This window comes from Petaurus breviceps, unplaced genomic scaffold (genome assembly GCF_028583685.1).
Source record: "Petaurus breviceps papuanus isolate PSGF00001 unplaced genomic scaffold, PetGlider_PUasm1.0 91067, whole genome shotgun sequence".
NCBI lineage: Eukaryota > Metazoa > Chordata > Mammalia > Diprotodontia > Petauridae > Petaurus > Petaurus breviceps.
The window spans coordinates 783,047-797,261 of record NW_027187407.1 but is presented as its reverse complement, the minus strand read 5'-3'; the positions used below and the strand labels follow the sequence as shown (position 1 = coordinate 797,261).

The following is a 14,215-nucleotide window of genomic DNA, read 5'->3' as shown; positions in this document are numbered from 1 at the left end:
AGAATGTGGAAACCCAGATGTTGACTGGGTATGGATGTAATGGTTGGGCAGTTTGGAAATCTGTCTACTTGATGTTTCTGTCTTGATAATTATGCCTGTATACTTTGAGATTCAGGGTGCTGACCTTTTCTCCTGAACAAGGTAAACGATATATGTCTGAATGATTAAAGTAAGCTTGTTAACCCATTTTGAGTTGCTTTCCTTTAGCAAAGCAGATCCAAGAACCTGTGTGAGCAGGCACCTTGGGGACGCTGGGGTGCTTGCTGCTACAGGGGCATAGGACACAAGAGTATAGGGGTGCGGGGGCAATAGGACAATCTGAGTGTATCTGAGGAGGAGGGGGATATTTTTGTGGGAGGAAAGGGTCTCTAGGGATAAATGTCATAGACATTCCTTGTGCCAGGAATAGGAGATGGAAATGATGCTTCTTCCTTTGTCCTCACTGTTGAGAGCAGATAGGCTGCAGTCATCTCCTTACAGATAACCCTTTTGTATAGGCTCTGGCGAGAACACAAACCACCTGAGTCTTAGCTACATCCAAAACGGATGTTCTTGTTCCCTCCTTCTAAGCTACTAAGATCAGAGAGCTGAGTCTGAGAGTCAGGAAGACCTGAGTTCGTATTTGTTCTCAGACACTTCCTGTAGCTGAGTGACCCTAGGTAAGTCACTTAACCTCTGTTTGCCTCCGTTTCCTCAGCTGTAAAAGGAGGATAATAAGAACTCCCTACCTATCTCACAGGGTTGACATAAGGATCAAATGAGAAAATATATTTTTCAAGGCCTTTTGGCACTGTGCATGGCACAGAGTTCTTCCTTGATGTTAACCTGAGACCGCCTCTAAGTTCCAATTGCTCAGACCTTTGAAGCACTTCCCCCCTGGCTGCTGGACAAAACTGGACCATGGGAGATTCTGAATCTACTTACCATGGGAGGAGATGGGGAAGCAGGCAGACTGTGGGAGGGTTTAGCGCAAGGTTCTTCTCTTTTTTGTGTCATGGACCCATCTGATAGCTGGTGGAGCCTATGTGGACTTTTCTCAAAACCATGTTTTTAAGTTCATTTTTAAAAAATTCTTTCCAATTTCAAAATTAAATGCATTTCATTACCATTTTTCTTTTAAATTGTAGGGTGGGGAGTATGTTCAGTCTATAGGTAAGGAAACTCCCTTTATCACTGAAGATAGGTACCCAATCTGTAATTTAGTCTTAGAGAGCTGGTTTGCTTAAGAGCACTGAAAGGGTTAAGAAAGAATTGAACTGTCAGAACTTTTAACTCCAGTCATTTCGACTCTTTTGAGGCCAGCACTTTATTCACTCTACTGACCTTATCTCTCGTGGAATAAAGAATAAAAAATATATGTGAAACAACTCTTTGGGTAAAGAAGAAGCGGGAATGGGAACCATTGGAGGTAATGAACCTGGGTCCATAGGATTTTGCAAAATCAAAGAATGTTAGAACTAGTCTGAGACAATTTGTGATTTTGGGAGTCTGGGAGAACCTACCCACCCTCCACTCAGAAAATGCCACTTGAAACCACAGTAAACAAATGAACTGCTTTGAGGGATTCATCCTTTCTGCTTACAGTTTGCTAAAATGTTACTGGGAAGAGAGTTCTAATTTTCCTCCTCCATTGCTTATATTGCCATACAGGTGAGTTTCTCAACTCCTTTCTTTGGATTACTTTTAATGATGAGTCAATATGAGATGGAGGAAGGAGGAAGCAGAGAAAGTGACCTGAAGGCACTGACTAGTTTAATCAATTATTTTGAGTCTGGTGCTAAGGTCGGAAAATATTAACTTTACATTGAAAAGCAAAATGCAGGAAGGAGATGAGAACTGGATGAAAAAGAAGAAGTGTCCTAGGCAGTGTAAAAGTAGCTATTAGGAAAGTCTTGGGTTGCTCCTCCTTTAGTTGGGAGAATGGGGTAAGTTCTGGAAACCAGAGCTCTTAGCACTCATTTGTTGACACATCATTTTCCCACAGGTAATCCTTTAACAGCTGAATGGGGAAAAGAAACCGCATATTTCCCGAGGGTAAGAATCAATCTTCATCAACAAGCATGTATTAGGCCCTTGCTCTTGTTTACTAAGAAAAAGCAAAAACTTCATTCTAACAGGGAAGGCAACAAATATATAAATCAGAATATACCCAATCAATACAGAGCAGATGGAAAGTCATCTCAGAAGGTGTCATCATCATGGAACACTGAACTTATTACAATAGTTCAGGTGAGAGGGTCACAAAGTTGGTGGCTATGTGAGTGAAGAATAGAAAACCTATGGGGGAGAGGTGTTGTAGGGAAAGGAATGAAAAGATGTGGTCACTAATTGGATATATAGGGTAAGAGAGAAGACCTTTTGTGAATGACCCGAGTCTGTAAACCTAAAGGGCTGGAAGGATGATAGGTCATCTCTACAGTAATTGGGAAGGCCAAAAGAGGGGGAGAGTTTTGGGGGTAAAGAATGAGTTCTGGAGGTGGCTAGGTGACGCAGCGAATAGAGCACTAGCCCTGAAGTCAGGAAGACCTGAGTTCCAATCCAGCTTAGACACTTGACACACTTACAAGCCATATGACTTTGGGCAAGTCACTTAACCCCAATTGTCCTGCCTTCCCCACTCCCCCCCCTCCAAAAAAAAAGAACAAGTTCTGTTTTGACCATGTTGAAGCTGAATTATAAGCGGGGGATCCAGTTCAAAATGTCCAACAGATATTTGGGGATTTGGGAGTAGAGCTCAGGAGAGAGACTTGGACTGGATAAATAAATCTGGGGATAATTTGCATAGAGATGATAACTGGATGCCATGGAACTTGGTGAAGTGACTAAGTAAGAGGGTAGAGAGGAGAAAAGATGCCGACCAATGACAGAACCTTGAGAGCAGCCACCACATGAATTCAAACCTAGCAAAAGAGACCAAAAAGCCCGTCACACAAGTTGGAAAAGAACCTCAAGAAAGCAGAATCCTGAAAACTCTGAAAAAGGAGTATCCAGAAGGAGAAGGAAAGGTGCTTTAATGCCAAAATGGTGCAAGAAAGACCATGAAGGACTAGGATTAAGAAGAGGTCATTAGATTTGGCAATTAAGAGGCTGTTAGTCACTTTCCATTTCAATGAGCAACATTGAATTGAATGAGGAGGTGAGAAGCCCGATTGCAGAGAGTTTCAAGGAGAGTGAATGGAAGGCATAAGTCAGTTGACAAACACTGATCGTCTGCTATGTGCCAAATAGTGTAATAAGCACTGGGGATACAGAGAAAGGCCCTTGAGAAGCTCACAGTCCAAGGGCCTAACAACATCTGAACAGCTATGTATGTACAAATAAGCTATAGAGGGAAACGTTGGACATAACGAACAGACAAGGGAAGGCACTAGTATGAAGGGGAGTAGGGGGTGGGGAAGGCTTTCTAGAGCAAGTGGAATTTTAGCTGGGACTTGAAAGAAGCCAGGAAAGCCAAGAGGCAGAGAGGTGAGGATGCAGAGAATGATGAGCATTAGGAAGAACCAATGAAAATACAATGAGGAAATAGTCAGTGTCCTTGAGGAAATGTAGAGGTAGGCCAGGTTAGGAAGGGCTTTGAATGCCAAACAAAGGATTTTTATATTTGAACCTGGAGGTGATAGGGAGCTACACTGGAGTTTATTTAATTGGGGGAGGGAGGGATATGTGTGTGTGTGTGTGTGTGTGTGTGTGTGTGTGTATTTTAAGAAGATCAACTTAAGAGCTGAGTAGAAGATGGTCTGGAATGAGGAGAGATTTGTGGCAGGCATATAGGCTATTAGTAGACAGTTTTTTTCCTAGGAATTGGTAAGAGTAAGAGAAGTAGGGATATAAGATTATCCATAGTTGGTTGGTATGGTCACCAAGAATAGGGACAAAACTGTAATCAGGGGGCCATATTTCCCCAACTTCAGAATGTCAATTCCAGGCAAAATGTATACAAGCTGCAATCTGCATTGAGACAACCTCAGAGTCTGCCAGGTGTCACTGGGAGGGTCGAGTCAGGAGAATCCTACCTCAGCTCACGAGGAACAGTCTTTCTCCCGACCTTCCATACCCATACTTCACAGGCCTTCCGTATCTGTACCTCATAGGGTCTGGCATCATGGATCAGTGGCTCAGATAGCTTGGATTGCCTTTCTCAATATCCATACCTGTAGTTAGAGGAATAGTCAGTTAACAGTCCCATCAAATCTTAAAATAACAAGCTCCAACAATCAGTTTAAGATATTATTATAATCTTACATTGGTTAAGGAACATCACTAAAGTGAGCCTCAAATAACTTGTATTCATTTCTATATTCTTGTTCATAAAAATCAATTTTTTCATCAGGATTATAAAGTATTGCTCTAATAGATTTGTATCTACTTCGCAAGCTTCCCTATCTTCCTGGAACTATGCTTAATCTGATCTCACACTAAAATTTCTTTTCTCTCAGCTAAAAATGTCTCTGATTTAATCCCAACAATTAATTCAGTTAATTGCATTAATACCCAATTACACTTTGAACTACACTGGGACCCCATTCCACACATATACACAGATATAACTTTTCTACAGTAACTTTATGATCCCAATCTCAGTCCATGGGATAATGATTCAATATTGCATTTGTATCCTAATTTCCTTTTCTTCTCAAATATGATTGAGCTATTAATTATAAAATCAAGTTCCAAATCTTTCTGCCTTCCATATTTCTAATCAAACCTTCAATTATCTTCTCAATCTACTCATCTCTATTACTAACTGTTCTGTGCTGGAATCCTAGAGTAAATAAACAAAGACGTTAATGTCTACCTCACAAGCCAATTAATTGTGTTATCTAATTATTCTCAAAAATATTCTGGAAGGATGTCCTTAAAACAGCAAGATTTCATAATTTGCCTTATGCCTAACTTTCCATTGAATTGCTATAAAGATGAAAAATAGGGACCTGACTGGACAAAGCATTCACATGCACTTTAGTTCCCAAACCTTTTTACCTTAACATACCACAAAGATTTACCAGGACTCACATGCAAAAGGGATTCCCTTTAACATCTTTCCCTTCACAATTTTTGAACTCGTCCTGGTAAAGCTAATTGTTAGAGATCCTTTCTACTCTTTTGTACATAGACTTGCTACTTCTCAGCAAGTCAAATTTTTTGTTTAGGAGCTTCATAACTAAAACAAGCTCACTTTCCCAGGCTGAATGACCTTGCCTAATAGAGATGATTTCTAGGGACTTTGGCAGTTTTACAACATCATACAGTAGCAGGAGGACTGTTCTGAATGAGCAAAACTAATCAAAATAAAGTTTTCATCCAGTCTTCCCCTTTCCACATACAGTAATCGATTAACAATTTTTGTTTTTAGCATTAAAACAAATTCCCACAGCTTCATCAAATCATTCTGATTATAAACAGTTCACTACAGATACTATTCAATACACTAATGGGCAGACTTCTCTACCTGCTGTTCCTCTCTCCCTGCTTACTTTCCCAGGGCTAATGAGATTGCTTCCCCATCCTGGATTATAAAATTTTTCTTGTCTCTCTCATCTTGTGTCTCCCATCTTGTTCTCAGTCTTTTCCATAAAACTTCTGAAACTACTTCACTATTCTGGAACCCATAAACACCACTCTAAATCTCAGGGTCTGTCTTTCCTAGCTTTTCTGTCAGGAGACTCACACTGCTTTCTTAATACCCTTTTGTTTACTTCCTTGCATATAAGACACTTCGAAGATTTGTTGATTGACCGTTTCTCTCCCATCAAGCAACAACCAATAGCCTTGCTCAATTTGAGTCTTCCCAAACTTAATTAAATTTTCCCTTTCAGCTTCTATGAACACAAGTATTGCTTTTGTCCTAGGGACTTGGGGATTCAACACATCCCTCTTTGTAGATTTTATGGACAGGGCAGCCTCCTTAACTTTCTTGTCTGCTAATCTGTTCCCCATCATCTCATACCAAAGATCTTGCAAAACATTTCTTCATAAGAATATTTCCCTTTTTCAAAAACAGTTTATCCTGATATCACTAACTACTATACAGTTACTAAATTCTCTGGTCATAAAATCTTTCCCAAATAATTAACAAAATTTATACAGGGAGGTTTAACAGGTCTTTTCTTCACATAATTACCTTTCATGAGCATACTTTTGTAAATAAACTTTCTTTTAATACAACTGTTTACCAATAACAATATCATCAATAAGTATCATGTACCTAACTTTAGACTTTAAAACCCAAATCAAGTCATTACCAATCTGGTGATCTTAATTTAGTCATTTCCAAATTGTTTTGCACAGAAAATCATTCATCCCATTACCATTGGCATAAAATTCACACTTAAGGAAAATTCCACATAACATTAACAAACATGAAACAATTTTTAGCTTACACAGTTTACACTCAAATAGCACTGTTGTTTTGTACCAGGCATTGTACCAAGCACCTTTACAATTATATCAGTCCCATAATAATCCTTAGGATGTGGATTCCACCACCATCCCCTTACTGAACAGTAAAACTAAGGTAAATAAAATTTCGGGGGCGGGGGGGAAGGGGGACTTACAGTGAATCACTTTCTTAATGCCAAATAACAACATGTACCTTTTGATCATGTAACTATATATTTCTAAGTTCTGATACACTTGGTCCTCAGAAAGGAAATATATCCACAAATTTATTTCCTTCCTTACTATTCCAATTACCCATTCCTAGTCATATCTTCTAAAAAGTTTATTATTATTATTACTACCTGTTTGTATCCCAAATGTAACAGTTTTAAATTATCAGATTTTATGACATAAAAATCCAATTCAAATGAAATAAACATTATAAAATAGGGTTAACAGAATTGATAAAGTAACATAGCTGGTTTTACACAACTTTTTTTCCATCTTCTAGTTTCAACAAAATTCAGATTGAAAACTGCTTTATCTAACACCATTTCTGGTTCACAATGGTCACTCAATTTTTATAGTACAAGAGGATTTTACAATCTAGAGATACCATCACAACACAATTACGTTAATTGCATTAATTTCGTTTCCAAATCATCACATACAAAAATTATTGATAGAAAATTAGCCTTACCGAGTGCAGAGGCTTTTCTCCTCTCCCCACAGTTGCAGAATCTGCTTGTGGACCCAGGGGTTTGAAAGGGAAGAGGGACATCTGCATTCCTAGAAGTAGGGGCTTTAGGATTCCCAGGGACCCAGGGCTGTTACCAGTAGGTCCCCTGGATATAGCTTTCAAGTGGGGGAGGGTAACTCAAATTCCCTACTATTCTTCAGCACTCTCTTTCCTTAATCTGATCTGCTGGGAGAGGCTTTAACAAAATCTGCTCAAATGTTTTTAGCTGTTCTAACTTTGACTCCCATAAATTTCACTTATGTGTCCACTCCTTAGAACTTCTTTGAAAGTGAGAGCTTTGAATCTGCCAGTGAGTGGGTGGGATCCTGGTGACCCCTTCTGTACTGGAGAGCTCAAAACTTCACACCTGAGGTGTCTCTTTTACAGATCTATGTATTTTCCTAATTTGCCTCAGTGCAAAATACTATATATCTTTAGCATTGAATCAGGAGTGACACTCTTCAAAAATGACCAGAATGTATTCAGTTGCATTCTGATACACAAAACTTTCCTCTTTTAGATGAGGCAGGAAATAGTTAAATGTTCTTCTGCCTGCCTCTGATCTGAGGGGAGAAGATTCCCTCCCTTTCTTATTGCCTTCTCCTCTCTCCACTTGGCCAGAGTGGAATGAAGAGATTTTCAAACTTTTAAAAATCTTAAAACTTCTGTCACACTTTCTAATAGCAAATAACTTATACCTATCTTAACTTCTTACCCATGCTCCTTCCTTTGCTACATGCTTAAACTTTCTTGCTTTTCTACTCACCCTTCTGATGGACTTTGATTAAAGCCCCTTTAAAACCACACATATTTTATTTCTTTCTAATTCTGACCTGATGCTTCTCCTACACTCTTTGAATTGCATTTGCCATCATATAATCTAAAAAGACAATATCTGCCTCTCTTTCTCTCTCTCTCCAGCCTTCATTCAGCATCGGGAGAAGGGAGGAGCAGGGAGAGAGATAATAGCATTCCAAAGAAATGTTCAGCAGTCCAGTTGCAGTTTAAACCTTACAGTGTGTTAGATTACTCACTCACACTCCTTCCCACAGCAACACAAAAACAGAACAGATAGAGAAACTGACAGGAAAGTTCTAAAAACTCACAGAGGACTGTCAGAAATCCTTGGCACAAATCACATATTTGCTTGGCCTCCAGATCTAATGGAGGCCAGGTAAGATTTGCTTTAAGATAACCTAGGCATAGATCCCCAGGTGTAGGGGGAATCTGGCTCATCCTTTCTTCCCACCCTTGAACACAGAGGCTGTTAATTACACAGACACTTTATACAGAAACACAAAGAACGAATATACAAGCCAGTTTCACTTGATCATTTTTTTTTCTTATTCTTCCCTTTATAATTTGGCAATTCATTCCAATTTTGTAATCTAAACTATTAGCCAGAACTTCCTGATATCCCTCCAAATTTCCTTGGGGTTTGGACTGTGCTTTCTCCATTCTCACGGGAGAGGCCCTTCCCTTCCTCTCCCTCCAGCAGGAGGTCACCTGCCTGCCTGCAGTCACCTGACAGCCCTCTCACTGAGTCCTTCCCTTGGAGTCTGCAGGCTTTCTCTCTACACAAATTTGAGAGGCTCTTCCTCTCGGGTATCCCTTGACCCAGCCAATGGGCTCCCAGACTCTTGAGGTTGACTTGGTATTCTCTTACCTGTGGGCTACACTAGTGTAGTTCCTCCGACTGCTTCTGAATTTTGTGCTTTGCCTACTATTGCTACACAGATCTCACCCTGTGCAGTTCCTGTCCTTCAGGATTTTCTTGTCCAAGTCAATTAAATAACAATTAATTATTAAGCACCTCTAGGAATCTCCTAAACTGCAGAGAAGATGCCAACCTGCCTTGGTTTCTTCATCTGGGCATTTCCTATAAAATCACAGGTTTCATTCCACTACTATGCTAAGTGTTGGGCATGCAAAGAAAAAAAAACCCAGTTCTTGCCATTAAGAGCCTTACATTGTACTGGGGATAGAGGATACTGCATATATAGAGTTAAGTGCAGTAGATAGAAGATATATACAAAATGAAATCAGTGGTAGTTTGTAAGATGTGACTAACAGGGGAAATCAGGAGAAGCCTCAATCAGGAGCTGGGAGCTGAGCAGTCATGGAAGGAACTAGGGATTCCAAGAAGTAGAGATGAGCAAAGATACAATTCTAGGCATGGGAGACAGCTTGTGAAAAGACATGGAGATAGAAGATAAAATGTCATAGGGAACATCAAATAGTCCAATAAAAGTGTGTGAACAGTAATGTTATAATCAGTCATCCTGGAAAAGTCTGGAGTCAAATAGTCAATGGCTTTAATGCCAAACAGAGGAATTTGTATTTTATCCTAACTGGACAAAGTAAGGAATAAGATGGTCATGTCTCTCATTTGGCAGTTTTATGGACAATGGATGGAGAAGGGAGAGACTGTGAGAAATGATAAGGGTCTTAACTAAGGTATTGGCTATGTAATCAGAGGGAATGGGGTGAATGTGAAAGTTGTTGGGAAGGTAGGATCAACAGGATCAGGCATCTGATTGCATAGGGGAAGGTGGAGTGAGAGGGAAGATTCAGAAGGATGACTCCTGGATTGCAAACCCATGTGACTTGGAAGGATAGAAGTGCCCTTTTCAGAAATAGGGGAAGTGGTGGGGTTAAGAGAAAAAAACTAATTTTGTTTTGGACATGTTGAATTTGAAGTTACCACAAGACATCTAGAAAGAAATGTCTAATAGACAAGTTGATGAGATGGGACTGAAGCTCAGAAAAGAGATGAGAGATACTTGGAATTGGGAATCATCAGCATAATAATGACAATTGAGTCCATTGGAGAGAATAAGACCGTTAGTAGAGAGGACTTAATATAGATCGTTGGGGCACACATAAGCAGAATTAGGGTTCAGGGGTGATGTTCCTGCAAAGGAGACTGAAAAGGATCAATCAGTGGTTTTCCTGTTCATTCCCAAAGAATATTAGTCACTATTAAGACATGTTGCTTAACCTGTAAACCTCAGTTTTTCTACTTCACAGGACTATGATTTAACAAACCTAGGAAACATCCTCCATTCCTCATTCTTACACCCTATATTCAATCCATTGCCAAGTCTTGTTAATTCTACCTTCACAACATCTCTTCTATGCAACCCTTTCCCCTCCTCCACCACTTTGGGGAGACCCTGATCACCTAATGACTCATAGAGATAGCCCTCTGATTATTGTCCTTGCCTTAATCTCTTCTTACTTCTCCACTCAGCTAACCATAGGAATTTTCTTAGTGTTCCAGTCTGTCCTCACTTCCCCCATTGAACAAACTGCCATGCTTCCCTATTAAGTCCAGGACCAAACACAAAATCTTCTGTTTCGCTTTTAAAGCCCTCCATGACCTGGCTCTTTCCTGCCTTGCCAGTCTTCTTACACTTTGTTCCTCTCTATGTACTCTATGATGCAGTGACACTAGCCTTTTTGTTCCTCCCACAAGAAGCTCCATCTTTAGATTTTCTTGCATTTTTCACTGGCTGGCTCATATAACTGCAATGCTTCCCCCCCCCCCCCATCTCCACTTCCTGCCTTCAGCAAGGAGTCTTTCCCCTTTCCCTTAATGCTAGTGCTGCAGTTTAAACCCAAGGACACCAAAAACTGTTACATTTGCACAACCCAAAACTGTTGGGATTTCATGATGTGTTGTGGTAGAATCGTCTGAAAGAATTCGGTCAGACCACCTGTAATCCAAGTATAGTTATTTAATGAGATTGATGCCTCTCATGAAGTGGGCTAAGTTCCAAGAGGAATCAGCAACTTTAGAGAAAGCAAGATGGATTTTTATAAGGTAAAGATGCAATTGCATAACAGAAATTTACATAGAATAGAGGAATATTATTAATATTAAAAGGCAGGAGGAGTTTGTTAAGGGATTATGTAATGGAGGAGGGGTCCATTTATGGTTCGGTGGTTAAACATTCTGGTCATGCTGGCCACCAACTGGTTTAGCTATTGTGATCCTGTCGGGACAAGATAGTTAGGCATTGTGGTCCTGTCTTGGGCTAGATGGATGATGTGATTGTGATTGAATACAAGAACACAGCTGTTTCTGTAGGAATGGGTCTGGGGGCACTGACCAGGTAGAGGCAGTAGCTAGGTTCCCATCACATGGACACACCTGCGGTTTCTGTGGGAACTAAGAGTTCAGGAACATACTGGTTGGTCTAGTGAACAGTGAGGCATATATGAAGAAGTTAGGACTTGGGGGGGGGGGGGTAGGTAGATACAGCGGGCCTGTGGTTCAGTGGTGCCAGGTCTATAATGAAGTTGGAATATTGGGGCTTCCAGCAGCTAGGTAGCGGCAGTGAGTAAAGCCCCCGCCTGGAGTCAGCTGGACCAGAGTTCGGTTCAGGCCTCTGACACTTAACACCACATAAAAAAAACAAACTCATCGTGTAATCTTGGGCAAGTTACTTAATCCTAATTGCCCTCCAAAAAGGCAAAAAAAAAAAAAAAAGAATATTGGGGCTGGGGGCAGTTTTATTAGGATTCCATCATTAGTGCCCTTCCTCTGAAATTATTTCCATTTTATCCTGTACATATTTTGCTTAAACAGAGCTGTTTGCATACGTCTATGCCATTAGACTCCAGACTCCTTTTCTAGCATGACGATTACATATTACCCCTCACACAAAATTTTGTATTTCAGCTTAATCCCCCGAGGGCAAGGACCCTTTCTGTCTTTCTTTGTATGCCCAGCACTTAGAAGAGCATGGCACCTAGTAAACGCTTGATAAATGCTCGTTGGTTCATGGTAGTGAGAATCAAATGAGATAATAAATGTAAAGGCTTTGCAAACTTTAGAGCCATATGTAAAAATTACATAAACCAGTCCTCTCATTCTATGGATGAAAACTCAGGAGTGGGTGGCCAGCAGTGTCAAACACTATTGGATTTAGCAGTAAAGAGATAATTGGTGACCTTGGTCACCAGTTTCATTTAAAGGGTGGGACAGATTGCAAAAGGGGGAAAGAGCACTGGTCTGAACTAGCCTCTGGTCTTGGTCCTGCGACTTTGGGCACTTTCCTCATTCATAAAATGAGTTAGCTCAGATGACGAAATCTGCAAGGGCTTTAAAGTTTGCCAAGAGCTTTTATTTCATTTGACCTTCACAATAATACTGTGTAGATCCCTTCCTCCACCACTTTGGGGAGGCCCTGATCACCTAATGATTTGCTTTACGGAAAATCCAGAAAAGCGTGCCCCAAGATTGGGTCAGTAATTCCCTAGACCAACCCCATTTAAAAGTCAAGCACATTCATTATTCTCAATGAAGTCAGCAATGGCTTGGCTCAGCAGGACAGACTAGGGTTCCAGTGTCCAAGGAAACCAAACATTAGCGGACGTTCCAATTCCGGCAATCGCCCACAAATCTCAGGGCTAATGACGCTTTGAGAAGTCGCGGAGCAGCCCCTGGGTGTAAACTAGTAGTCGCGCCTGCCTAGTCACCCAAAACACCTCCCACTCCCCCCTCTTTTTGGTCTGTTTTCGTCCCTCACATCCGTTTCCGGGTCTTTCTTCTCCCGGGACACCCTTTCCCCTCCCCTTTCCCCCCCGCCCAAACCTCCCACCTTCCCCCACCTCCCCTAAAACCTCCTCCCCTCCCCGCCTCTTCCATATTTCCATTCGGCGAGATTTATTGGCTGTTCGTTTGAGGAAGCGGAGGCAAGTCGTTGATTGGTTCTAATCTTTGTTGTTGGGCGTTACACAACTAAAGAAAGGGAGGATGGGGGGGGGAAAGTGTCGGGTCTCCTTGGTAACGCCCAAAGGGCCGGTTGTTTCGATTGGTCCATTTGCCCTTAGTCTCTTTGGTCTCCATTCCAATTGGCGAATATTTTCTCAGGGAGGAGGAGGAAGGCGGTGCCTCTGGCCGGGTTCCGGGACTGACGTGGCTAGTTGCGGGAGTTGGGGGTAGGGGGTGGGGGGGGGTGGAGGCTTCACCTGCAGCTGCTTCCAGGTGAGTGCTGCGTGTTCTACCGTAGGGAGCAACCTTTAACGGTTTCCGCCGCTTTCTCTCTCACTCACCTCTTCGCTGGGTGCCGTCGCGGTGGGAGGGACGAAGCGAGAGCGATTTCGCCACGGGTCCGCGGCTCCGGACGCAGGGCTGAATCCGGGCGGTGCGTGGGACCCCGCCCCCTCCGGCTCCCGCTCCTCTTCCCTCGGGCTTCTCAGCTGGATCCCCGCTCTTCGCGCTTGCGCTAGTTCACCTCAGGCCTCGGGCCTGGGGTGGGGGTGTGGGGTTGGAGGGGTGGGTAGGATGCGGCTCCCCTCCCCCCACTGCCCTTTCCTCGAGGTCTGGCCCGGAGAGGGAGGGCATCTGTCCCGCCACCACTTCCCGTTCCCGGGTCATTCTTCCTGGACCTTGGGACGTTTGGCCCCACGCTGGGAGAGGGGAAGACCTTTTCTTCCTGCTCCCCTCACAACCTGCCGGGGGTGTCAGTAAAAACGAAAAGACAACGAATGGCCAGGCCGTATAATACGACACTCCGGTCGGGGCGGCCTAGACTTTGAAGTGATGGGAAGTATGCTCTGGCCACTCAGACCCATATCGAGGGCCTGGCGGGTGGCCAGAGAGTGGACAGCGACGAGTGACCCCCCAGGACTGTTGGAGCTGGCGGGGAACCGGAATTCCACCCACCCCCACCCCCCGAAAAGAGAGCTCTAAGTGATTTTGAAATGTCCCTAGGTAGTGCATGCATCAGTGGGCAGAGCAAGGATAAATCTGCCCAGATATTTTCATTCTGAGAAATTTATGAATTAACTGGAAGAAAAACGTGAGAGACAATTTACTTTTCTCTTTCTCCCCTCCCCCCCCCATAAAAAGAGGGGAAAGAGCTTGCTCTGTTTGCCTGCAACTATGAGGATTACGTCAGAAACTCAGCCCTTCATTATGGCGTTGGCTGTCTTAAATCAGGGAGACTAGTAAACCAAATGCAATGGAATAGTGTAAAGGACAGTGGCAAACATAAATCGGTTTTTGCTTCCTTATTGGCCTTTTAATAAAGGGTTATTAATAATAAGCAGTTATTAACCAACCCCTCTTAATTCCAGTGCTTTCTC

General features: G+C 42.3%; 1 protein-coding gene and 1 long non-coding RNA gene across 4 annotated transcripts in view; one reads left to right on the top strand and one right to left on the bottom strand.

Annotated features, from left to right (window-relative positions):
* Nucleotides 1-975: 975 nt before the first annotated feature.
* On the bottom strand, nucleotides 976-13,314 carry LOC138154666 (uncharacterized). The gene is made up of 2 exons (XR_011166659.1): nucleotides 13,181-13,314; nucleotides 976-4,151 (listed from the first exon to the last, which is right to left on the bottom strand). It is a non-coding gene; the product is annotated as an uncharacterized lncRNA (long non-coding RNA).
* GOLGB1 (golgin B1) overlaps nucleotides 12,987-14,215 on the top strand; it is an 82,915-nt gene continuing 81,686 nt past the window's right edge. Inside the window, exon 1 of one of the 3 annotated variants that reach the window (XM_069079637.1) lies at nucleotides 12,987-13,112. The gene's annotated coding sequence lies outside the window, so the exon portion shown is untranslated. The other 2 variants (XM_069079638.1, XM_069079639.1) reach the window with 2 other exon arrangements.